The 25,912-nt window shown below is 46.4% G+C and overlaps 1 protein-coding gene across 1 annotated transcript in view; it reads right to left on the bottom strand.

The window, feature by feature from the left end:
- The window catches only part of ZFPM2 (zinc finger protein, FOG family member 2), a 540,421-nt gene that overhangs the window by 440,922 nt on the left and 73,587 nt on the right, over positions 1-25,912 (bottom strand). The gene's annotated exons all lie outside the window — the stretch shown is intronic.

Raw genomic sequence — 25,912 nt, 5'->3', positions numbered from 1 at the left:
CGATCAACTTGGAATTACCCCCATGGTTCATGCACGTCCCACAGAGCACTTAAATGAATGTATGTCAGTTCTATGGACATTGCAAGACCGCATAAGCCTTATGTAATTGAGCTTAACAGCAAGAATAAAAGTCCTATTTCTCCAGCTTCTAAAAATCTATTTTAAATGAGTAAAGTTCCTCCCGCAGCCACTCACTTTTTAACATGAGTTTGCATCAGGGGATCTTGTAGGATGGAAACATTTTTATTAATTTTTTCTCTTATCGGCAGGAGAATGTTGCTTTTTCATTTACATTCGTAGCCTCCAGGTAGCAGAGTAGAGAATCCTAGACTAGAAAATTTTGATTAATTTCTTTCCATGTGTTATGTTATTTCTTATATATAATTGATTTCTTTTGCTTGTAGCTGTACATCTATTTTATATCTGCACCTATTGCCTTCCTTCAATCAAGAAAGTTGAAGAAAATTACCTGAATTTTGTTAAGTTTATTAAAAAAAAGGCTGCTCTGTGAATATTTAAATTGTTAAGTTTATTAAAAAAAAAGAGCTGTGTGAATATTTAAATTGCGTTTTGAAATGCTAACGAAAGGAAGATATTACAGAATTTTAATAGTAGGTTCAATTTGACCCGCCGACTTTTGCAGGAAGGGTCAAAAATTATTCAAATTGTTTCTTTACACTCAAAGAAGAAAACCTTTGATTTTTTTTTAAATAGATTAATATTCTTCTCTGCTGGGTCTTTTGACACGTAGCTGTATGACAGTATTAATTCTACTGGTGTATAAATTTTTCAAAGACCTTTATTGCTTTCATTTTCATGTACGCTCTTAACTTTATTTTATCTTTGTTATTGTGATAGAAGAAGCTTTTATTAAGACTTTTTGGCCTTCTTTTGAGCTGGCCAAAATCCTTATGACATTTTAACGGAAGAGCTACCTTGTTTTAAAAGTGAAAAATAAAAACATTTCTAAGGCACTGGCGGTTACTCTTAAATAAACAGAAGGCTTAGCAACATGGAATTATAAATTAAATACTTAGCAGACCCTTTGGGGGTCATTCCGAGTTGATCGCTCGCTAGCTGTTTTTAGCAGCCGTGCAAATGCTAAGCCGCCGCAATCTGGGAGTGTATCGTAGCTTTGCAGAAGGGTGAACGAAAGGATCGCAGAGCAGCTACAAATTTTTTTCGTGCAGTTTCAAAGTAGCTTCAGACCTACTCCTAGCTTGCGATCACTTCAGACCATTCATTTCCGGATTTGACGTCACAAACATGACCTGCGTTCGCCCAGCCACACCTCCGTTTTTTCGGGGCACGCCTGCGTTTTTTGATCACTCCCTGAAAACGGTCAGTTGACACCCAGAAAAGCCCACTCCTTGTAAATCACTCTGCGGCCAGCAGTGCGACTGAAAAGCTTCGCTATACCTTGTGTGAAACTACTTCGGCTGTTGTGAAAGTACGTCGCACGTGCGCATTGCGCCGCATATGCATGCGCAGAAGTGCCGTTTTTTTCTTAGGCAAAGTTTTTGTCTACAAGTGCCAGCACCAATACAATATGTACAAACGTTTACAAATGATATAAATGGGTAACTAAACATGTGAGTGACTCCCTTGTCCTTCTGGGCCACAACTAGGGAGTCCAATCCCGGGATTTAGGCCCAAAAACGGCCGGGATTCAATCCCGGGATTGGAAACTCCAATCCCGGGGATTGAGGGATCAGCGTTGAGCGTCCTCAGGACGCTCAGACGCTGCCCGGCTCCCTCCTCCTGTCTCCCCCTGCGCAGCGTGACCTGTGACTGTGAGGTCACGCTGCGCTTTCAGCAGCCGCCGAGCCGGAAAGTACGGCGGTCTTCACCCGCCGCCTCCTCCTGGCTCACCCTGTACTCACCCGCTGCCTCCTCCCGCTCCCCTACACTCACCCGCCGACTCCGCTGCACTCACCCGCCGGCTCCTCATCACCCGCTACCTGGCTGTGCAGGTACGGTTTTTTTTTTATGTCTGCAGGGCAGGAGGGGCGGGGCGTGGGGGGCGGCCGGACACAGTCTAAAGCCAATCCCGTGTATCCTGGGAATTCCGGGATTGACCATTTTTCAATCCCGATACCCGGGATTGAAAAAATGGCCCGGGATTGGCTTCCCTAGCCACAACTGAATCACAATCGAGCCACTAGTTAATAACCTGTAGTCTAGAGAAGACATGCTTCAGAATTCTGTATTGTTAATTGATTAAGTAGGACTTAGGGTGAATATACACTAGATGATATAGCGTACAATATCAGGTGGTCCAGAACAATGGGGCTAATTCAGACCTGATCACTGCTTTACGTTTTCGCACAGCAGCAATCAGGTCTGAACTGCGCATGTGCGCATGCCAGACAGCAACGGCTGTCTTTGCCCTGTGATCGCCTCTGCCTGATTGACAGGCAGAGGCGGTTGCTGGGTGGGAGGGGGCCGTCCGGCGGCCCGTTTAGGGGGCACGGTCCGGGCAACGCAGGTGTGCCCAGACCATTGGGGGGGGGGGGGGGGCGGGCCACTGCAGCTGCGTGACGAGGAGCACCGGCTAGCACGCAGGAGCTGTGCTGGCATGGTGCTACTCTTCCAGTACAGTCGCTTTTGTACTTGTGCAAGGGGGGTTCGGGCCTGACATGCGGGGCGGAGTAGCCCTGTGCTGGGCGTCCCCCTGCATGTCAGTGAGACTGAACGTAGATGTGCTAAATTTAGCACATTTACGATCAGGTCTGATTTAGGCCCATTATCGTCCAGTTTACAGATGATATATCGCACGATGCGCACTCCTGCTGGTTGTCCAACGGGCGATATCGTAGGCGAGGGCCATGCCGTCAAAAGCAGCATGCCGCCCCCGTTGCACCGACGCTCCTGATATGCAGGGATAGCGTCGCAAGCGATGTTGCATTGTACGGACATCGCTCTAATGTGTACACAGCCTAACTGTAGCAGACTGCACTCACAAGAAGCCCTGGCTTCACTGAGTACAGGGCCGTAACTAGGTGTGTGTGAGCTGACCCATGGCTCCTCCATCTGTCAAGAATTGTTATTGCAGTGCCAGCCAAAGCGTCATTTGGATGCTCTAGACATGAACACTGCCTCTCTTACACCCCCCAAAGCATACACGTCATGTGATCAGGGGTCAATTATGTGCTGTATAATTGTGCCATACATCAATGTTGGCAACAATTCTGACTCGGAACAAGAGGTGTGTTTGGGTATGGAAGAACACATGTACATTTTGTTTGAACTGCATGGCATATCTATAATGGGTGCAAGGTGTGTGGCGCACACAGACCACTTGGCCTAGGGGGGCCCACATTGCACACCGAGCACTCATTCACCCAGGGCCGGTGCAAGGTCTCTATGCACCCTAGGCAAAGCTTCAACCTGGTGCCCCCTAACCTGCAACCCCCCTGCAGGAGGTGCGTCAGGGCTATGAGGCTACTGTGGGGGCACCCCTCAGGAGCCATAGTTCATCCGCCTCCTATGTGCCTTCACATGACTTGATGTTACATGTGTCAGCACGGAGGAAGCGCTGAGATACACTATGTGGTACAGCCTGATAGCGGCAGCTACACCTGATTAGACCCGCAGCAGCGGACAGCGCAGTGTAAAAGGAGGAGGCCAGATACAGAGACATCCTTCAGTTTTTTGCTAGATGAATTCAGTGGCGCCCTCCAGGAGCCGGCGCCCCTAGGCAGCTACCTACAGGTATAGCCGGCCCTGCATTCACCATACTTGCCTCTGTGACGGAGCAGCAGATATCACCAGGATCCGCATCGCAGATATCACCAGGATCCGCATCGCAGATATCACCAGAAACATGACACATGTTTCCAGAGATCTGTGCATTGTACCACAAAAATCACCAGGAAAATGTTGCACAGCGGCTCCTTTGTAGGGGAGAGATAATTAGGTAGAGTAGCTTAGGCAGGATAAGTGGGTGGTTCAGCAATTGTTAAGCTGCCTGAATGGAGGATTCAGCGAATGCTTGGGAGGGTGGGCATTCCACTGGGAATTAATGTTAGGGATATGGGAATAATACCGGAGCACTGGAGGTCAGAAGGTCTGACCCGTGACGGCCACATGACCGATGGGACCTGGAAGCCGCCACTGGAGCCGCTGCAGCCACCAGGACCAGGTAAGTCACTGCTATGACACCTGGGACAGTATGTTGACATTCATATATGTCGACATTTTATCTGCCTACATGATGAATGTCCATATGGAGAATGACAACATTATGACTATGTCGACAGTCTCATGTTGACATGATATAGCCCAAAACAAGTCCTGTAAAGGGGCATCTTGTAACAAATCTACCCCCTGACTTATAAATGAATTGTTTCATGTTATCATTACTATAGAGTAAGCTAGCCCATACACACTGGGCGATTTTGAGCTCAAAGTAGGTAACTTTTGGCGTTTTTGAGCTACTTTGAGTTTAAACTCGGCCAGTGTGTATGGGCGGGCGATGAGCGCTGATACGCGCTCCTGCACCATCGCTGGCTGCCGCCGTCCTTTGGCCTGTTTTACCAGCTGAGTGAACCACTTTCCACAGTCTCCTACTCTGGAGAGTGGTTCCCCCCCGTCAACATCGCTGAGCCCGGGTGAAAATCGCTCAGTGTGTATGCACTGAGCGATTATCCGCCCAGCGATGTTCACATCATCGCTGTTCATACATACTGGCCAAAAACGCCCAATGTGTATGCACCTTAAGTCACATCGGTATCCGGTCTCTAGGTCGGCAGTAAAAAGGTCAACCACTAATGGTCAACATGCATTAGGTCAACATAGTCAGAAGGACGATATGGCCACTAGATCAACATGTACAAAAGGTCAACAGGTTAAAATGGTTGACATGGCAATGGTCGTCACACATATGGTCGACACAGCCTTTTAACCTTAGTAACCTGTGCCAAGTGCAGCGGTAGTGGAACGAGGCAGTTCACTAATTGGAGGTCCATGTCTTTTGACAGCAAAAAACGACACCGAAAAAAAAAAAGTTGTGTAGACATTTTTTGTGTTAGCCATTTTCCAAGTCGACTTTTTTCATGTGTCAACCTTTTGAACCTGTCTACCTTTTCCATTGTCTACCGTTCACTTGTCACATTGTTCCGTTCACATTGTCAACCCAATGACCGCATCAACCTTTTTCATGTCAACCATTTAGTGTTGACCTAGTGACTGTTGACCAAAGTAGGGTCGACGTAATGAACCATACCCGTTACATCAGTAGATGGAAAAAAGGATCTAAACACCCACCAAATAAATACATCAGTGATGATCTGTGTCGTGATGCTGCCATTACGGACGGTAACATTGCTGATTAAATCACCCCGTAACAAGTCTTTAAAACAATATCCCACTATTTATGTAGGAGAAAGCTGGCTTGCTCCTTCAAGCACTCAGCGGGGAATTTTCTTGCTATATTTTATGAAGTAGATATAACCCTTTTTTCAGCTACTGAATCAATACAGGAAAAGACATTTATACGAGTCAGATTAAAGCCTTGACTTAAAATATCCCATTTACACACTGGAGATCGATTTTCCTTTCTCAGCGCATGCCCCCTGTAATTGCTAAGAGCATCATAAATTGCAAAACAAGATCCATATTAAAACAGGGGGGGGGGGGAAAGGGATGCATAGCCAATAATCTCCGGAGCAGAGATAGCGTCGGCAATGTCAATAAAACAGTTCGCTGTGTTACGCTCGCTGATCACATCGTAGGATAGATGTCAGTACAGTCATGTAGGCGATTGCCGAGTGTTTTGTGAAGTTAGTCTATTCAAAATATCATGGTGGGTTCCTTCTTCCACGTGGAGAAGAGGAGGTATTATGTTCTGGGGATTAGACGGTACCCTGCCAACGATTCTAATAAGATCACACACTTGCTGAGTCTCTCGTCTCAATTTTGCAGCCTAGACTAACAGGGACTGAACCGGAAACCTGGAGGTCTCCTGTGCCAAGAAATGTACCACCGAGTTAAAAGATGATTTTTGTCATTATTGTAGCAGCTGATTCTTGAAATTCACACCAGTTCCCATATTTGTTTGTGCAGCACCAGAGCACACAAGGAGGCGGAACATTGCATTGTGTGATCACACAAAGAGCCGGCAGATAAACACTCACATGCAAGAGATTTGAAAGACCTTGATTCATTTTATAGAGAGGCTGTGGCATTAGTCTCATGATATCATATGGTTGGCATTCATTACATTTTCTAATATTATTATTATTATCCTTTATTTAAATGGTGCCACAAGGGGTCCGCAGCCCCCTACAAAGTACTGCCAATAAAAAGAATGAACAAGAAAAAAGTGACTTACAGTACAGAACATTACAGGACATGGATGCGGCTTATATTCTATATATGGTACCAGTTGCGAGTATATACGTAGATATACACACAGTATATACACGGTCGAGTGACATGATTATGAACACTTCCTACATCTGATGTCGGCAGTGCGTAGCTCATGAAGTACGCTTCGTGACGTGCGCTAGCTTGGTGGGTATATAAGGTGTGCGATAGGCCGTCTGCACACATATCACTCGTTGCTGTCATGGGTAAAAGGGATGATTTATCCTAGAAGCAAAAAAGGATGATTATCGGCTTTCGGGCCAAGACTGGCGGTATTTCTGACACAGCGCAGTTTGTGAACTGCGTGCTGCTCTGGTGAAGGTGTATTGTGTCTGGACAGATGGCACCACTGCGAAAAACCGGCGTGGAAATTGCGGAGCACCACATGCTAGTGATGTGAGAGGTGAACGTCGGCTATGAATGTGAGTGAGGCCACCGACACGCTACAGTGGACCAGCTCACCGTCATAATGAACCTGGGGGCTACCAGACGTGTGTCTAAAACGACAGTTCAGCCCGTCTAGCTGCTGTCCGTGCCGCGCACGGCGGTTACTCTGGCTATTAGCTGGTGATCATAATAATGGGACTCGTCCGAAAAATAGATATATATTTCCTTCAAATGGCTACTCTAACAGTCCTGACATCATATACAGTAAGGAAAAAAAAAGGTACATCCTGTTTAAGGAAATTGTAACACAACAATTTTATACGTTTTTTTAAAGGTTTTCTGGTGTCATGTTCAATGTTAAAACACATGTGACCCCAAGTAGTGTACTGCGTCCACTCGCCACATTTTAAGCAAGGTCACTATTCCCAATTGTAGTCCACGTGAATAATGAAAAAGTTGAAAAATAAAAGAAGTGTGTTGACCATACGTGTATTGACCATTGTCATTTCGACCTTCTGAACCTGTCGACCTTAATCACTGCCTACCTTTTACCTGTCAACCATTTGACCTTGTTGACCTTTGCATGTCGTCCATATGGGGTTGACCTATTGATTGTTGACCTAATTACTTTGGATGTATAGTCCAGAACCCGTCTACAGCTAGTGTCTGCTACACCATACCATATAGGCAGCAGCCAGTAGTATAAACTCATTCATTGATCAGGTCTGGTCTGTAAAGTGTTCATCACATTTCCGCAATTTAAATTGCGTGATTCTTAGTTGTACCCTATGCGAACGCAATTCTAGATGGCTAAACTGAATGGAATGCTAAAGTGACACTCGTATTCTTACGCTTTTATACACTTGCGCCACCACACTCTTCCGTTTCAAAGAGCAACCAACATAATTATCATTGGCATTTATAGCTAAACTATGTTATGAGCAGGACATGTCTGGGAGGGTTTGCCGCCCTCTTTTGGACTGTATACGCATGACGCACAGGTAGCTCTGGCTACAAGCCCCCGACACACCTACAGAACGGCTCTCGCATGCATTTGCTGTCTAGTTGCCACCCAGATACGCCTATTCAGTGGCTGCATGGAAACGACCGTCATACGTACAACTAGTAAGTTCACAAAGTTGCGTATACAGCTGCTACATGCCTATGAACAGTGTGGCCTAATTCTGAGTTGATCGCAGCATCTAATTTGTTAGCAGTTGGGCAAAACCATGTGCACTGCAGGGGGGGCGGATGTAACATGTACAGAGAGAGTTAGATTTGGGTGTGGTGTGTTCAAACTGAAATCTAAATTGCAGTGTAACAATAAAGCAGCCAGTACTTACCCTGCACAGAAACAATATAACCCACCCAAATCTAACTCTCTCTGCACATGTTACATCTGCCCCCCCCCCCCCCCTGCAGTGCACATGGCTTTGCCCAATTGCTAACAAAATTCCTGCTGCAATCAACTCAGAATTACCCCCAGTATGCAAACTATCACTAGATGTGGACTTGTTAGTATTTGCATCCGATTCAGAATTAGGCCCCAAGTATGTGAAATAAAAACCAAGACAAGATGTATTAAGCCTGGAGAAGTGATGAAGCAGTGATAGGTGGAAGGTGATAACGCACCAGCCAATCAGCTCCTAACTGTCATTTTTCAAACCCGTAATGATTGGCTGGTGTGTTATCACCTTCCACTTATCACTACTTTATCACTTCTCCAGGCTTAATACATCTGCCCCAAGTAGTAAGCAAATGGCTTATTAACAAAACTAATAGGAAACTTCAGCACAAGGGCAGAGGATATGGGTGGTCATTCCGAGTTGTTCGCTCGCAAGCTGCTTTTAGCAGCTTTGCACACGCTAAGCCGCCGCCTACTGGGAGTGAATCTTAGCTTATCAAAATTGCGAACGAAAGATTCGCAATATTGCGAAAAGACTTCTCTGTGCAGTTTCTGAGTAGCTCGAGACTTACTCGGCATCTGCGATCAGTTCAGTGCTTGTCGTTCCTGGTTTGACGTCACAAACACACCCAGCGTTCGCCCAGACACTCCTCCGTTTCTCCAGCCACTCCCGCGTTTTTCCCAGAAACGGTAGCGTTTTTTCACACACACCCATAAAACGTCCAGTTTCCGCCCAGAAACACCCACTTCTTGTCAATCACATTACGATCACCAGAACGAAGAAAAAACCTTGTAATGCCGTGAGTAAAATACCTAACTGCATAGCAAATTTACTTGGCGCAGTCGCACTGCGGACATTGCGCATGCGCATTAGCGACTAATCGCTCCGTTGCGAGAAAAAAATAACGAGCGAACAACTCGGAATGACCCCCATAATACCATGGGAAGGGATGCGTCTTCATGTAAATGTGTGGAATTACTACCTTGCAGGTGGTGATGGCGAATTCCTCCATGTAAAAATGGTTTGGATGCTTTTCATATAAACATGGTTTTCTAAATAGGAAAGGATATTTTGGGTAAGACTCATGCAGGGAATTATATTGCTATGTTGGGGATTACGACAAATTATTTCTCTCTCTTAAGGTTTTGTGCTTTACAGTCCTCTTCCTCAACACAGTTAGAATATGTGAATTTGTATTTGCTCTGCCGGACCCCTCCTAGAAGCCAGACCCCTTCTCTGGACCTCTGAGCAACCACCGACATGCGTGCCACATATGGGATAGTTGTAAGTAGAATGCTGTAGGTTCAGAAGATTCATCAGATAGGACTAATGTATAATTCCAGACTTATGTTTAGGCCTCAATATTTTAGTATCGTTGGTCCTGTTATTATTAATGAACCATCAAACACATATATATTAAATCTAGTTAAGCTCAGTTTGACAGTTTTAATCTGAGCTTTATAAAATGTATAACTCCATCTACACAAATGTACATATGCTCATACATTTTATATATGAAATGATTTCAGGGAAAACATTTAGCTGTTGGGAGGAGCTGTCAAAAGTGCAACAGGAGCAATTTACTGTCTCCTTGCATATAATACAAAACAACAGTTGGGGACAACTTCAAAGTAGGAATGGGAAGCAATGATGGAACACGGGAACCATCGATGGATTGGTCCCAATGTACTATGGCTAATCCTGCAATGGTGGGCATCCAGTATTTCCTCACCATTGCTTATTTTTCCTTGCGATGTTGTGGGCAGCTGCGGCAGGTTACGGAGCTTGCTTTGCTTAGCTACAACAGACCACCTCCAGGGAATCTGTGCACACTGCATGCAGCTTTGGTGGGAAGACCTGACAGCGGAAAGTAGACCAGCGTGTTGAGCCACCCTGCCCTCTGCGCACCACCGTGACTATCAGGGGGCGGCCTGTTGTGTGATGATGACGGACTCTGAGCACTGATTGGCTAAACCCAGAAACTGTCACGTCGGGAAGGGAGGGAGGGCACTGCACTCCTCCATCTCGTGTGATTTATGGTGCAACGAGGACGGAGAGGATGGGAGTGGAGCAGTGTGCGCCCCCAGCCCTCAAACACGTCAAGTCATGCCAAGGGCACAGGACCACTGGCAGCAGGAAGTAGGGCACTGTCTGGAGCTTTCTTAGGATCCTCCAGGAGGCTCAACGGCCTGACCAGGGCTTCCCACAGCTCTACTGGCTGCAGTGTGCCATTCCAGACACCCCCTAAGCCAAATGCTAACAAACCCCTAGTTACTGCCCTGGCAGGTGGGGCAGATGTAAATGTGCCCAGAGAATTAGATTTTGAAAGGGTGTGCCCAAAGTCAAATCTAAATAGCAATGTAAAAATAAAGCTGTCCATAATTTGTGGGCTACATGCAAAAGCAGCCAGTATTTACTCTCCATGCAAAAACAGCAAATGTATTTGCATCCTCACATGGCAATTTTTTTTTTCCAAATTCAAAGTTAGATTTTTTATTTTATTTTTTTTACGCCTAACATATAATCAGCTCCTATGGGGTTAATGTAGTAGGCTGCTATTTGCAGGCATTGGCAAGTTCCCGGCTGGTCTGTCTGGAACTCGCGGATGCCTACAAGCTGCAGGCAGGGATGGCAACAGAAATCTTGGGGCCCCGTACAGTGAAATCTCTGAGGCCCCATCTGATTTTTATATATATATATATATATTATATATATATATATATACATATATATATATATATATATATATATATATATATATAACAAATGGAGGGCACAAGAGCGCCTACTAGTGTCTGGCACATTATATTTAGTGAAAACACCAAACGCATTTCATCCTAAATTGAGGACTTCATCAAGCGTTGGGACAGGGGCTTGATGCTCACCCAGGACTTCCCATAGCGGACAGATAAGCCGTTTTTATAATTTTATCTTGTACGTTTGATACCTGCATTTGCGACTGGATTGTGTATATTAAAACTGTATATTTTATATCCTTGCTCTTTTAATGTTTATTGGGACTAGCAGTGTTCCTAATTATGAGCTTCTGTGAAAACAGTTTAAAAACAGTACCCACTATGTCCATTTCTCCTTAATTTACATGTTTATGCATCTAAGAATCATCAGACTGAACACGTTATTCATAAGCTAGGTTATTGCTTTATTACCACTGTGTCTACACAATTCACAGGGTGTTTTCACTAAATACAGGTATAATGTGCCGGACACTAGTAGGCGCTCTTGTACACTCCATTTGTTCTATATTTTACCTACCTACTGGGAAAGAGCTGCCACTCATTTATTGTTGAGGTGTGTCGTATGTTTTCAACAAAGATATAAGAAATTAGTTTTCTTAATCACTACTAAGGTTGCCTTGCTAGTATATTCCAAGGCGCTGTTCTTTATTTTCCGCGATATACATATATTTACATATATACACAAATATATAAATATGTATATCTGTCCTTCCTCCCCCACACAGCCCACAGTCCGTCTCTCCCCAATAACGCCATGCTGCATTCCCAGTTCCCCCACCACATCCTGAAGCCGTGATCATTGGGACCCGGTACAGGTGTCCCCTTTGACCCCCACCCCCTGTGGCCGGCCCTGGCTGCAGACTATTACATTAACCCTTAAGTGTTCCTTTATTGAGATTAAAAATACTTAGTAGCCGTGTTATGTTTGGCTTCATGAATACATTTCTCTATAGCTTGTAGCAGCTCCAACAATTTTTAGCAATAGCAACTATTTGCCTAACCTGGGAATATAAGATGGTCAGGTACCATCACACATAGAGTCCACATAGCCATCCAATGTTTACTAGGGTGTCCCTTGCATAGAAAACAGGTTACTGTTTTAATAGAATAGAATTACAAGCTGCTTTTATGTAACTAATGAACAATACAGTATATGCTTGTGGCAAACACTGTAATAGAAAACAGGAAAGTAGATTAAACTAAACTGAAATTGTGCACTGCGGACAAGTAAAGCGTCAGCTGGAGATTCCCCTACGCTAAACCATTAGCATTTACAGTAGCAATGCATTCAAATAAAAACTAAATGCCAACAGCAGAAGTTTGCAAAACTAGAAGCACTACATTTAAAACATATCTAAACAATCAATTCAAGATGTCTTGTGTGCATTGGATGTTTTTGTAGTCACACTATTGTGTGAAAGCTATTGTTCTTTTATAGACATTTGCATTGTGTTACAATATGGCAATTTCACATCTTGAACTGGGTCAGTCACCACTAAAAGGGATCACCAGAAATAATCAAGCGATGTGAGCAGATGGTAACCCAGCGCCTGGCGTGTTCTCATGCATGGAAAATGGGTAATTACATCTAATTTATCTAAGACCAAGGGAATTTTACAGCACGTGGATCCTTTTTTTTTTTGCACATAAGTATATCACTTAAAGGAATCAGCCGTACAGTGGGGCTTTTAACTTTGCTCCTGGTAACTTTATAATGAACTTAGGGTCCGAATCCGAAGTGTACACAAACCAATTTATAACTGGTTGAACAATTATTATCAGCCCCCTGCGCATGCATCTAATGGTGGGTACACACTGCTCGATATATCTGCAGATTAGTGGGTCTGCAGATATATCGATAGCCAGATCGAAAAGAGTGTTGTGGTCGGGCGCCAGCCCACAACACACTTTACGTTTACATGCGCCCGCCCAGTTCAGCCGTCAATCACCGCCGGCTGCTGCAGCATGTGTACGGGCGGTTGGCTGACCGCCAGTACACACACAATGATGTACCAATATATCTGTAGACATACTGGTCATTGTGTGTGCTGCAGGGCCGACGCGATATGTCTGTGAATGACGGTGTTCACGGATATATCGGTACACACCGGCCGACGGGCCAGCGATATATTGTCCGTTCAATAGAACGGTCGATATATTGGCCAGTGTGTACCCAGCATGAGTCGCACTGCACAATCAGGGACTGTTTGGGCGGTTACGAGAAGTGGCGGCAATAATGCAGGCACGTCGTTACCATTTTCGTGGGTGTGTATCAGCCCCTGACTGCGATCCCATATGCAGTTGCAACGGCATCCAATAGAAGTTTGATGGACTGATGTGCACCGGACGCATCTGCTGGGACTTGCAACGCCACTTGTGGGCGCCTCAATACATGCTAGGCGGTTGCGGTATTTTCATCTTTTTCGCACACTCACAGCTGTGGCCTCATTAGCTTACATCACTGAATCAGGCCCTTATTGTCTATAGGCTGGTTTAGCTCTGTGAATGTCTAACAGTCAAATATATGCTACAGGATAATTTTCTCATTTGTTTATGATCTTGTGTTCTGCTTGGTTATGGAATAATTATAGCCTTGCCCATTTCAAAGTCACTTAAACGTGCTCCTAGCAAAGTTAACACAACAGCGGCTGCCACACAGTGATATACAACCAGGAAAGATGTATTAATCTAGAATGAATCCTGGTAGGCCATATCTGCCACAATCTATCATTTACCAATTTGGATAGTTCCCATAAAGCATTGTCCCATCATGTAGGAGGCAAGTCGCAACCCCCATGGACCGGTCTAGCACTTCTTAAGTGTTTTGGTACTCCCCAAATAGGTGCACATGGCACTGCAGAGTAGGGAGGACATAGAATGGTTAATCAACGATGGTGCCTTCAGTGGTTTCCATTGATGGCAGGAGACCATCGAGAGGAAACCATCAATGGTGTGAAAGATAGTGCTGGTGACCATTGACACCATTGTATATATTTGCCAATGACAATGAATAGTATTGGTTGGTCAGGTTTATATGAGTCTTTTTCTTGGTCTACATGTGTTTGCAGTTGAGGAAAAACATCCTTACTGTACTTGGGGGAGCCACACCACTGCCACCCCAACGCAGCCAGACATCGCTGGCCGGGACTCACTGGCAGTTGGTGTGTATTCTAATGCATATGGCGAAGGGGCACCTGTTTCAGTTGGACCCAGTAGGTGTAGATGCCAATACTAATGATGATAATTGTGGGCAGTTCTGCTTTGCGCTTAAAGACATGCGGGTAGCTGCATTAGCATATGGTACAGAATCTGTCCCTCGGGACCTGCGTCCACTTTGCATGCAGCTCAGAATAAGGCCCTAACAGCGCAATTAGGGGACTGTTACTATAAACTCAGCCTAATCAAGGGATCAGCAAAAGTTGTTTATTATTTTGGATTTTAACACTAGTAACTAACTATGTAAATATATGAGTTATACTGTAAATGAGCGTAATTATACACTTATGTGTGAATATTATGTTTTTTGGAATAACTGCATTTTCTGTAAACTTCAGAATCTATTGTACTGATCCTGCAAAGCAGAATCTATAGTGACCAGCTCAGAGCCGGAGTAAGACTTTGAGTGGCATGGGTAATTGAAGACAGCGCGGTTCTATGCTCGAGCGTAGTGTCATCAGGCGCAAAAGAGTCCCAGGGGAGGGACTGGCCACCATGAACTAGTTATGGCTCAGTCACTGATCCAATGGGCTGGTGGGCTTCCAAGGGCTTTGATTTGACTCTTGGGCAGGGGCAGCCCCTTCGGAGAGGGGGGATGGGGTCCGGGAAACATGCCTCCTTCCTTAGTCCTGGTCTGGGTCACCAGCTAATGTTTGGTTTATCAAGCAATTATTGTGTGTGTGTGTGTGTGTGTGTGTGTGTGTGTGTGTGTGTGTGTGTGTGTGTGTGTGTGTGTGTGACTTCTAAAATAATTTTCCTTTTTCATTCTATTTCAATTTTCTATTACTGAATTTTCTAGACTAACCTAGAACATGCTAAAATTAAAATGTTAAAATATTAAAAATAAAATATACTAAACAAGGGGAAGTGTTAAATTTTTGCTAAATATATATAAAAGACAGACCGGCATCAAACCGCGCAGATGGTTGTGATCTGTAGTTCTACACACGTCGGTGGTACAGCATACTCATCTTCTTGGTGAATGCAGTGCCAGGTGAAACACCATGACCAAGAAGCCCTCTTCTACTGACCTTGGAAATCTCAAAAGCTTACAGTCTAAATCTTCTTTGCTACAGAAAAATGTATCACTTTTTGTTTGACTGTTACAAAGTCAAAAAATAATATTGTCACCAGCAAGGTCAAATTAATCAGAAGGCAACATAGAAAGCTGACTTGATGATGTATGGAGGGCTCTTGGCCAGTATTACATAGTCTATGGCAGCTCTCTTATCTCATGCCATTAGTCACTCATCCCCTGTAGCCTCCGCAGCATTGCCATGCTCTTGATGAAACATGGATGGATACCCACTGCTCATTAGATAATGCCTGCCCAGCTCTGATAGCAAGGGCATAACTATATCATGACTATAGCCATAGTGTTCTATGCAACTGCTATGGAGCATGACACCTGGGGGTTCCCTTTTCTCATTAATAAGTTTTGATGGAGCAATTGAAAGACTGGAGGTTGGCAATGAGCAGAGGCGTCACTAGGGTTGGTGTCACCCGGTGTGGTAACTCATGGTGTCACCCCCCATGGACCTCCTCCCATATCACACCACACACATCCTTAGTAATGTTTTTGTACTAGTTTTACTTGTAAATCATAATTCCTGTATATCACTGAATGCGATGGCCATATTAGTGACATAGGACCCTAATCAGGTTGGTTTGCATATTCTGCTAAAAAGCAGTATCTGCAATCGTTTCTGCAGCATGCTGGGGGCTGTCCAGCATGCTAATTGGCATCCAGCGATGCGATCGCAAAATAATTGAGATCCCATCGCTGAAGCAGAAACTAAGGATGACCCCCTGCAGACGTAGCTAGGCTGCGTATTCAGGCGATGAACCGCCAATTTTTGTGTTGTAGTGGGCGCGTGTGATGTCACGTAGCCCCCCAAAAAAGCTCTGACCCCCTTTTGCAGCTACGCCTGCCCCCAATGCCCGCCGCCAGTGGCGTAATTAGACATTTTAGTGCTGTGTGCAAAATAGGGCATTGGTGCCAACCTGCACGCTAAACAGTGACAGGGCGCGCCGTAGGCGCGCGCAAAAAATAATAAGAATTTACTTACCGATAATTCTATTTCTCGTAGTCCGTAGTGGATGCTGGGGACTCCGTAAGGACCATGGGGAATAGCGGCTCCGCAGGAGACTGGGCACATCTAAAGAAAGCTTTAGGACTAACTGGTGTGCACTGGCTCCTCCCCCTATGACCCTCCTCCAAGCCTCAGTTAGGAAACTGTGCCCGGACGAGCGTACACAATAAGGAAGGATTTTGAATCCCGGGTAAGACTCATACCAGCCACACCAATCACACCGTATAACTTGTGATCTGAACCCAGTTAACAGTATGATAACAGAGGAGCCTCTGAAAAGATGGCTCCCAACAATAATAACCCGATTTTTGTAACAATAACTATGTACAAGTATTGCAGACAATCCGCACTTGGGATGGGCGCCCAGCATCCACTACGGACTACGAGAAATAGAATTATCGGTACGTAAATTCTTATTTTCTCTAACGTCCTAAGTGGATGCTGGGGACTCCGTAAGGACCATGGGGATTATACCAAAGCTCCCAAACGGGCGGGAGAGTGCGGATGACTCTGCAGCACCGAATGAGAGAACTCCAGGTCCTCCTCAGCCAGGGTATCAAATTTGTAGAATTTAGCAAACGTGTTTGCCCCTGACCAAGTAGCTGCTCGGCAAAGTTGTAAAGCCGAGACCCCTCGGGCAGCCGCCCAAGATGAGCCCACTTTCCTTGTGGAACGGGCTTTTACAGATTTTAGCTGTGGCAGGCCTGCCACAGAATGTGCAAGCTGAATTGTACTACAAATCCAACGAGCAATAGTCTGCTTAGAAGCAGGAGCACCCAGCATGTTGGGTGCATACAGGATAAACAGCGAGTCAGATTTCCTGACTCCAGCCGTCCTGGAACATATTTTCAGGGCCCTGACAACATCCAGCAACTTGGATTCCTCCAAGTCCCTAGTAGCCGCAGGCACCACACTAGGTTGGTTCAGGTGAAAACGCTGGAACCACCTTAGGGAGAAACTGAGGACGAGTCCTCAATTCCGCCCTGTCCGAATGGAAAATCAGATAATAAGAATTTACTTACCGATAATTCTATTTCTCGTAGTCCGTAGTGGATGCTGGGGACTCCGTCAGGACCATGGGGAATAGCGGGCTCCGCAGGAGACAGGGCACATCTAAAAAGCTTTTTAGGTCACATGGTGTGTACTGGCTCCTCCCCCTATGACCCTCCTCCAAGCCTCAGTTAGGTACTGTGCCCGGACGAGCGTACACAATAAGGAAGGATCTTGAATCCTGGGTAAGACTCATACCAGCCACACCAATCACACCGTACAACTTGTGATCTGAACCCAGTTAACAGTATGATAACAAAACGAAGTAGCCTCTGAAAGATGGCTCACAACAATAGTAATAACCCGATTTTTGTAACAATAACTATGTACAAGCATTGCAGACAATCCGCACTTGGGATGGGCGCCCAGCATCCACTACGGACTACGAGAAATAGAATTATCGGTAAGTAAATTCTTATTTTCTCTAACGTCCTAGTGGATGCTGGGGACTCCGTCAGGACCATGGGGATTATACCAAAGCTCCCAAACGGGCGGGAGAGTGCGGATGACTCTGCAGCACCGAATGAGAGAACTCCAGGTCCTCCTTAGCCAGAGTATCAAATTTGTAAACTTTTACAAACGTGTTCTCCCCTGACCACGTAGTTGCTCGGCAAAGTTGTAATGCCGAGACCCCTCGGGCAGCCGCCCAAGATGCGCCCACTTTCCTAGTGGAGTGGGCCTTTACAGATTTAGGCTGTGGCAGGCCTGCCACAGAATGTGCAAGTTGGATTGTGCTACAGATCCAACGTGCAATCGTCTGTTTAGACGCAGGAGCACCCATCTTGTTGGATGCATACAATATAAACAGCAAGTCAGACTTTCTGACTCCAGCCGTCCTAAACTATATATATATAAATATATTTTTAGGGTCCTGACAACGTCTAGTAACTTGGAGTCCTCCAAGTCCCTAGTAGCCGCAGGCACCATAATAGGTTGTTTCAGGTGAAAACCTGACACCCCCTTAGGAAGAAAACTGGAGACGAGTCCCAGTTCTGCCCTGTCCGAATGGAAAATTAAATATGGCTTTTATAAGACAAAGCCGCCCATTCTGACAATCGCCTGGCCGAGGCCAGGACCAACAGCATGGTCACTGTCCATGTGAGATATTGGTCAACAGCATGTTCACTTTCCATGTGAGATATTTCAAATCCACAGATTTGAGCGGTTCAAACCAATATGATTTTAAGGAATCCCAACACTATGTTGAGATCACACGGTGCCACTAAAGGCACAAAAAAGGGGTGTATATGCAATACTCCCTTGACAATCTGGACTTCAGGAACTGAAGTCAATTCTTTCCGGAAGAAATTCTACAGGGCCGAAACTTACAACCTTAAAGAACCCCAATTTTAGGCTCAAAACACTCCTGTTTTCAGGAAGTGTAGAAATCGACCTAGTTGAATTTTCTTCGTGGGGCCTTCCTGGCCTCACCCACGCAACATATTTTCACCACATGTGGTGATGACGTTGTGCGGTCACCTCCTTCCTGGCTTTGACCAGGGTAGGTATGACCTCTTATGGAATGCCTTTTTCCTTCAGGATCCGGCATTCAACCGCCATGCCGTCAAACGCAGCCGCGGTAAGTCTTGGAATAGACATGGTACCTGCTGAAGCAAGTCCCTTCTTAGCTCCCCAGGCCCTTAGTCCTCTGTGAGCATCTCTTGAAGTTCCGGGTACCAAGTCCCTCTTGGCCAATCCGGAGTCACGAGTATAGTTCATACTCCTCTATGTCTTATAATTCTCAATACCTTGGTTATGAGAAGCAGAGGAGGGAACACATACACCGACTGTTACACCCACGGTGTTACCAGGACATCCACAGCTATCGCCTGAAGGTCTCATGACCTGGCGCAATACCTGTCCCGTTTTTTGTTCGGGCGGGACGCCATCATTTCCACCTTTGGTCTTTGCCAATGGTTCACAATCATGCGGAAAAACTTCCCTATGAAGTTCCCACTCTCCCGGGTGGAGGTCATGCCTGCTGAGGAAGTCTGCTTCCCAGTCGTCCACTCCCGGAGAGAACACTGCTGACAGTGCTATCACATGATTTTCCGCCTAGCGAAAAATCCTTGCAGTCTTTTCACTGCCCTCCAGCTTCTTGTGCCGCCCTTTCTGTTTACGTGGGTGACTGCCGTGATGTTATCCCACTGGATCAATACCGGCTGACCTTGAAGCAGAGGTCTTGCTAAGTTTAGAGCATTATAATTTTGCTCTTAACTCCATCTATGTGGAGAGAATTCTCCAGACTTGATCACACTTTCCTGGAAATTTTTTCCCTGTGTGACTGCTCCCCAGCCTCTCAGGCTGGCCTCCGTGGTCACCAGCATCCAATCCTGAATGCTGAATCTGTGGCCCTCTAGAAGATGAGCACTCTGTAATCACCACAGGAGAGACACCCTTGTCCTTAGATATAGGGTTATCCGCTGATGCATCTGAAGATGCGATCCGGACCATTTGTCCAGCAGATCCCACTGAAGAGTTCTTGCGTGAAATCTGCCGAATGGAATTGCTTCGTAATAAGCCACCATTTTTACCAGGACTCTTGTGCACTGATGCACTGACACTTTTCCTGGTTTTAGGAGGATCCCGATTAGCTCGGATAACTCCCTGGCTTTCTCCTCTGGGAGAAACACCTTTTTCTGGACTGTGTCCAGAATCATCCCTAGGAACAGTAGACGTGTCCTCGGAAAAGCTGCGATTTTGGAATATTTAGAATCCACTCGTGCTGTCGTAGAACTATTAAAGATAGTGCTACTCCGACCTCCAACTGTTCTCTGGACCTTGCCCTTATCAGGGAAGCGTACCAGTTTCTTTTAAGAAGAATCATCATTTCGGCCAATACCTTGGTAAAGACCCGTGGCGCCGTGGACAATCCAAACGGCAGCGTCTGAACTGATAGTGACAGTTCTGTACCACGAACCTGAGGTACCCTTGGTGAGAAGGGCAATTTTGGACATGTAGGTAAGTGTCCCTGATATCCAGTGACACCATATCGTCCCCTTCCTGGTTCGCTATCACTGCTCTGAGTGACTCCATCTTGATTTGAACGCTTGTATGTAAGTGTTCAAATATTTCAGATCTCACCGAGCCGTTTGGCTTCAGTACCACAATATAGTGTGGAATAATACCCCCTCCCTTGTTGTAGGAGGGGTACTTTGATTATCCCCTGCTGGGAATACAGCCTGTGAATTGTTTCCAATACTACCTCCCTGTCGGAGGTAGACGTTGGTAAAACAGACTTCCGGAACTTGTGAGGAGGAGACATCTCGAATTTCCAATGTACACCTGGGATACTACATGTAGGATCCAGGAGTCCCCTTGCAAGTGAGCCCACTGCGTGCTGAAACTCTTGAGATGACCCCCTACCGCACCTGAGTCCGCTTGTACTGCCCCAGCGTCATGCTGCGGACTTGGCAGAAGCTGTGAAGGGCTTCTGTTCCTGGGAATGGGCTGCTTGCTGCAGTCTTCTTCCCTTTCCTCTACCCCTGAGCAGATATGACTGGCCTTTGCCCGCCTGCCCGTATGGAGACGAAAGGACTGAGACTGAAAAGACTGTGTCCTTTTCTGTTGAGATGTGACTCGGGGTAACAAAAGGTGGATTTTTCAGCTGTTGCCATGGCCACCAGGTCCGATGGACCGCCCCTTTATACGGCAATACTTCCATGTGCCGTCTGGAATCTGCCTCACCTGACCACTGTCGTGTCTTCGTCTGGCAGATATGGACATCACATTTACTCTTGATGCCAGAATGCAAATATCCCTCTGCGCATCACGCATATATAGAAATGCATCCTTAAAATGCTCTATAGACAATAAAATCTTGTCCCTGTCAAGGGTATCAAAATTTTCAGTCAGGAAATCCGACCAAGCCCCCTCAGCGCTGCACATCCAGTCTGAGGCGATTGCTGGTCGTAGTATAACACCAGTATGTGTGTATATACTTCTTAGGCTATTTTTCAGCTTCTTATCAGCTGGCTCCTTGAGGGCGGCCGTATCTGGAGACGGTAACGCCACTTGTTTTTATAAGCGTGTGAGCGCCTTATCCACCCTAAGGTGTGTTTCCCAACTCGCCCTTACTTCTGGCGGGAAAGGGTATACCGCCCATAACTTTCTATCGGAGGAACCCCACGTATCACCACACACTTCATTTAATTTATCTGATTCAGGCAAAACTACAAGTAGTTTATTCACACCCTACAAAATACCCTTATTTGTGGTACTTGTAGTATCAGAAATATGTAACACCTCCTTCATGCCCTTAACATGTAACGTGTGGCCCTAAAGGAAAATACGTTTGTTTCTTCACCGTCGACACTGGAGTCAGTGTCCGTGAGGTAAATGGGCGTTTTTACAAGCCCCTGACGGTGTCTGAGACGCCTGGACAGGTACTAATTTGTTTGCCGGTCGTCTCATGTCGTCAACCGGCTTGCAGCGTGTTGACATGATCACGTACTTCCACAAGTAAGCCATCCATTCTGGTGTCGACTCCCTAGAGAGTGACATCACCATTACAGGCAATTTGCTCCGCCTCCTCACCAACATTTTCCTCATACATGTCGACACACACGTACCGACTTACAGCACACACACAGGGAATGCTCTGATAGAGGACAGGACCCACTAGCCCTTTGGGGAGACAGAGGGAGAGTTTGCCAGCACACACCAAAATGCTATAATTATACAGGGACAACCTTTATATAAGTGTTCCTCCCTTATAGCATTTAATATATATTTATATCGCCAAATCAGTGCCCCCCCTCTCTGTTTTAACCCTGTTTCTGCAGTGCAGTGCAGGGGAGAGCATGGGAGCCTTCCCCTCAGCCTTTCTGAGAGGGAAAATGGCGCTGTGTGCTGAGGAGAATAAGCTCCGCCCCTTTATCGGCGGGCTTTTCCTCCCGGTTTTTTAAGAACTGGCCTGGGTTAAAATACATACATATAGCCTTAATGGCTATATGTGATGTATTTATTTTGCCAAATAGGTATTTATATTGCTGCCCAGGGCGCCCCCAGCAGCGCCCTGCACCCTCCGTGACCATGTCAGTGAGCCGTGTGACAACAATGGCGCACAGCTGCAGTGCTGTGCGCTACCTCTCTGAAGACTGTGAAGTCTTCTGCCGCCTGTTTCCGGACCTCCGTCTCTGCCGTCTTCAGCGTCTGTAAGGGGGATCGGCGGCACGGCTCCGGGACGAACCCCAGGCTGACCTGTGTTCCGACTCCCTCTGGAGCTCAGTGTCCAGTAGCCTAAGATCCCAATCCATCCTGCACGCAGGTGAGTTGGAGATCTCTCCCCTAAGTCCCTCGTTGCAGTGATCCTGTTGCCAGCAGGAATCACTGAGTGAAAACCTAAAAAAAACTTTTCCAAACAGCTCTTTAAGAGAGCCATCCAGATTGCACCCTTCTCGGACGGGCACAAAAACCTAACTGAGGCTTGGAGGAGGGTCATAGGGGGAGGAGCCAGTACACACCATGTGACCTAAAAAGCTTTTTAGATGTGCCCTGTCTCCTGCGGAGCCCGCTATTCCCCATGGTCCTGACGGAGTCCCCAGCATCCACTAGGACGTTAGAGAAAAGGGCTTTTACAGGATAAAGCCGCCAATCCTGACACGCGCCTGGCCCAGGCCAGGGCCAACAGCATGACCACTTTCCATGTGAGATATTTTAACTCCACAGATTTAAGTGGTTCAAACCAATGTGACTTTTGGAACCCAAACTACATTGAGATCCCAAATTGCCACTGGAGGCACAAAAGGAGGCTGTATATGCAGTACCCCTTTTACAAACGTCTAAACTTCAGGGACTGAAGCTAGTTCTTTTTTGGAAGAAAATTGACAGGGCCGAAATCTGAACCTTAATGGACCCCAATTTCAGGCCCATAGACACTCCTGTTTGCAGGAAATGTAGGAATCGACCCAGTTGAATTTCCTCCGTCGGGCCTTACTGGCCTCGCACTACGCAACATATTTTCGCCAATTGCGGTGATAATGTTTTTGCGGTTACATCCTTCCTGGCTTTGATCAGGATAGGGATGACTTCATCCGGAATGCCTATTTTCCTTCAGGATCCGGTGTTCAACCGCCATGCCGTCAAACGCAGCCGCGGTAAGTCTTGGAACAGACAGGGTCCTTGCTGGAGCAGGTCCCTTCTTAGAGGTAGAGGCCACGGATCCTCCGTGAGCCTCTCTTGAAGCTCCGGTTACCAAGTCCTTTTTGGCCCATCCGGAGCCACGAATATAATGCTTACTCCTCTCCATCTTATCAATCTCAGTACCTTGGGTATGAGAGACAGAGGAGGGAACACATACACTGACTGGTACACCCACGGTGTTACCAGAGCGTCTACAACTATTGCCTGAGGGTCACTTGACCTGGCGCAATACCTGTCGAGTTTTTTAATCATGTGGACGACTTCTGGGTGAAGTCCCCACTCTCCCGGGTGGAGGTCGTGCTGAGGAAGTCTGCTTCCCAGTTGTCCACTCCCGGAATGAATACTGTTGACAGTGCTATTACATGATTTTCCGCCCAGCGGAGAATCCTTGCAGCTTCTGCCATTGCCCTCCTGCTTCTTGTGCCACCCTGTCTGTTTACGTGGGTGACTGCCATGATGTTGTCCGACTGGATCAACACCGGCTGACCTTGAAGCAGAGGTCTCGCTAAGCTTAGAGCATTGTAAATGGCCCTTAGCTTCAGGATATTTATGTGAAGTGATGTATCCAGGCTTGACCCTAAGCCCTGGATATTCCTTCCCTGTGTGACTGCTCCCCAGCCTCGCAGGCTGGCATCCGTGGTCACCAGGACCCAGTCCTGAATGCCGAATCTGCGGCCCTCTAGAAGATGAGCACTCTGCAACCACCACAGGATGGATACCCTTGTCCTTGGTGACAGGGTTATCCGCTGATGCATCTGAAAATGCGACCCGGACCATTTGTCCAGTAGGTTCCACTGGAAAGTTCTTGCGTGGAATCTAACGAATGGGATTGCTTCGTAGGAAGCCACCATTTTTTCCCAGAACCCTTGTGCATTGATGCACTGAGACTTGGTTCAGTTTTAGGAGGTTCCTGATTAGCTCGGATAACTCCCTGGCTTTCTCTTCCGGGAGAAACACCTTTTTTCTGGACTGTGTCCAGGATCATCCCTAGGAACAGAAGACAAGTCGTCGGAACCAGCTGCGATTTTGGAATATTGAGAACCCAATCGTGCTGCCGCAACACTACCTGAGATAGTGCTACACCGACCTCCAACTGTTCCCTGGATCTTACCCTTATCAGGGAATCGTCCAAGTAAGGGATAACTAAAATTTCCTTCCTTCGAAGGGATATCATTTCGTCCATTACCTTGGTAAAGACCCGGGGTGCCGTGGACCATCCCTACGGCAGCGTCTGAACTGATAGTGACAGTTCTGTACCATAACCTGAGGTACCCTTGGTGAGAAGGGTAAATTTTGACATGAAGGTAAGCATCCTTGATGTCCCGAGACATCATGTAGTCCCCTTCTTCCAGGTTCGCAATCACTACTCTGAGTGACTCAATCTTGAATTTGAACCTCTGTATGTAAGTGTTCAAAGATTTTAGATTTTAGAATCGGTCTCACCGAGCCGTCTGGCTTCGGTACCACAATAGTGTGGAATAATACCCCGTTCCCTGTTGCAGGAGGGGTACCTTGATTATCACCTGCTGGGAATACAGCTTGTGAATGGCTTCCAAAACTGCTTCCCTGTCAGAGGGAGACGTCGGTAAAGCCGACTTTTGGAAACGGCGAGGGGGAGACGTCTCGAATTCCAATATGTACCCCTGAGATATTACCTGAAGGATCCAGGGGTCTACTTGCGAGTGAGCCCACTGCGCACTGAAATTCATTGAGAACGGGCCCCCACCGTGCCTGAGCTTGTAAAGCCCTAGCGTCATACTGAGGGCTTGGCAGAGGCGGGAAAGGGTTTCTGTTCCTGGGAACTGGCTGATCTCTGCAGCCTTTTTCCTCTCCCTCTGTCACGAGCAGAAAAGAGGAACCTTTTGTCCGCTTGCCAACAAAGGACTGCGCCTGATAATACGGCGTCTTATTTTGAGAGGCGACCTGGGGTACAAACGTGGATTTCCCAGCTGTTGCCGTGGCCACCAGGTCTAAAAGACCGACCCCAAATGTCCCCTTTCAAAGGCAATACTTCCAAATGCCGTTTGGAATCCGCATCACCTGACCATTTTACTGGTAGAATTGGACAACGCACTTATACTTGATGCCAGTCGGCAATTATTCCGCTGTGCATCATGCATATATAGAAATGCATCTTTTAAATGCTCTGTAGGCAATAATATACTATCCTTATCTAGGATATCAATATTTCCAGTCAGGGAATCCGACCATGCCAACCCAGCACTGCACCTCCAGGCTGAGGCGATAGCTGGTCGCAGTATAACACCAGTATGTGTGTAAATACCTTTTTTGGATACCCTCCTGCTTTCTATCAGCAGGATCCTTAAGGGCGGCCATCTCATGAGAGGGTAGAGCCCTTGTTCTTACAAGCGTGTGAGCGCCTTATCCCCCCTAGGGGGTGTTTCCCAACGCATCCTAACCTCTGGCGGGAAAGGGTATGCAGCCAATACTTTTTAAGAAATTATTAATTGTTATCGGGGGGAAACCCACG

Source organism: Pseudophryne corroboree, chromosome 5 (assembly GCF_028390025.1).
Source record: "Pseudophryne corroboree isolate aPseCor3 chromosome 5, aPseCor3.hap2, whole genome shotgun sequence".
Taxonomy (NCBI): Eukaryota; Metazoa; Chordata; class Amphibia; order Anura; family Myobatrachidae; genus Pseudophryne; species Pseudophryne corroboree.
The sequence above is the reverse complement of the archived record's forward strand: the minus strand, read 5'-3'. Positions and strand labels throughout refer to the sequence as shown.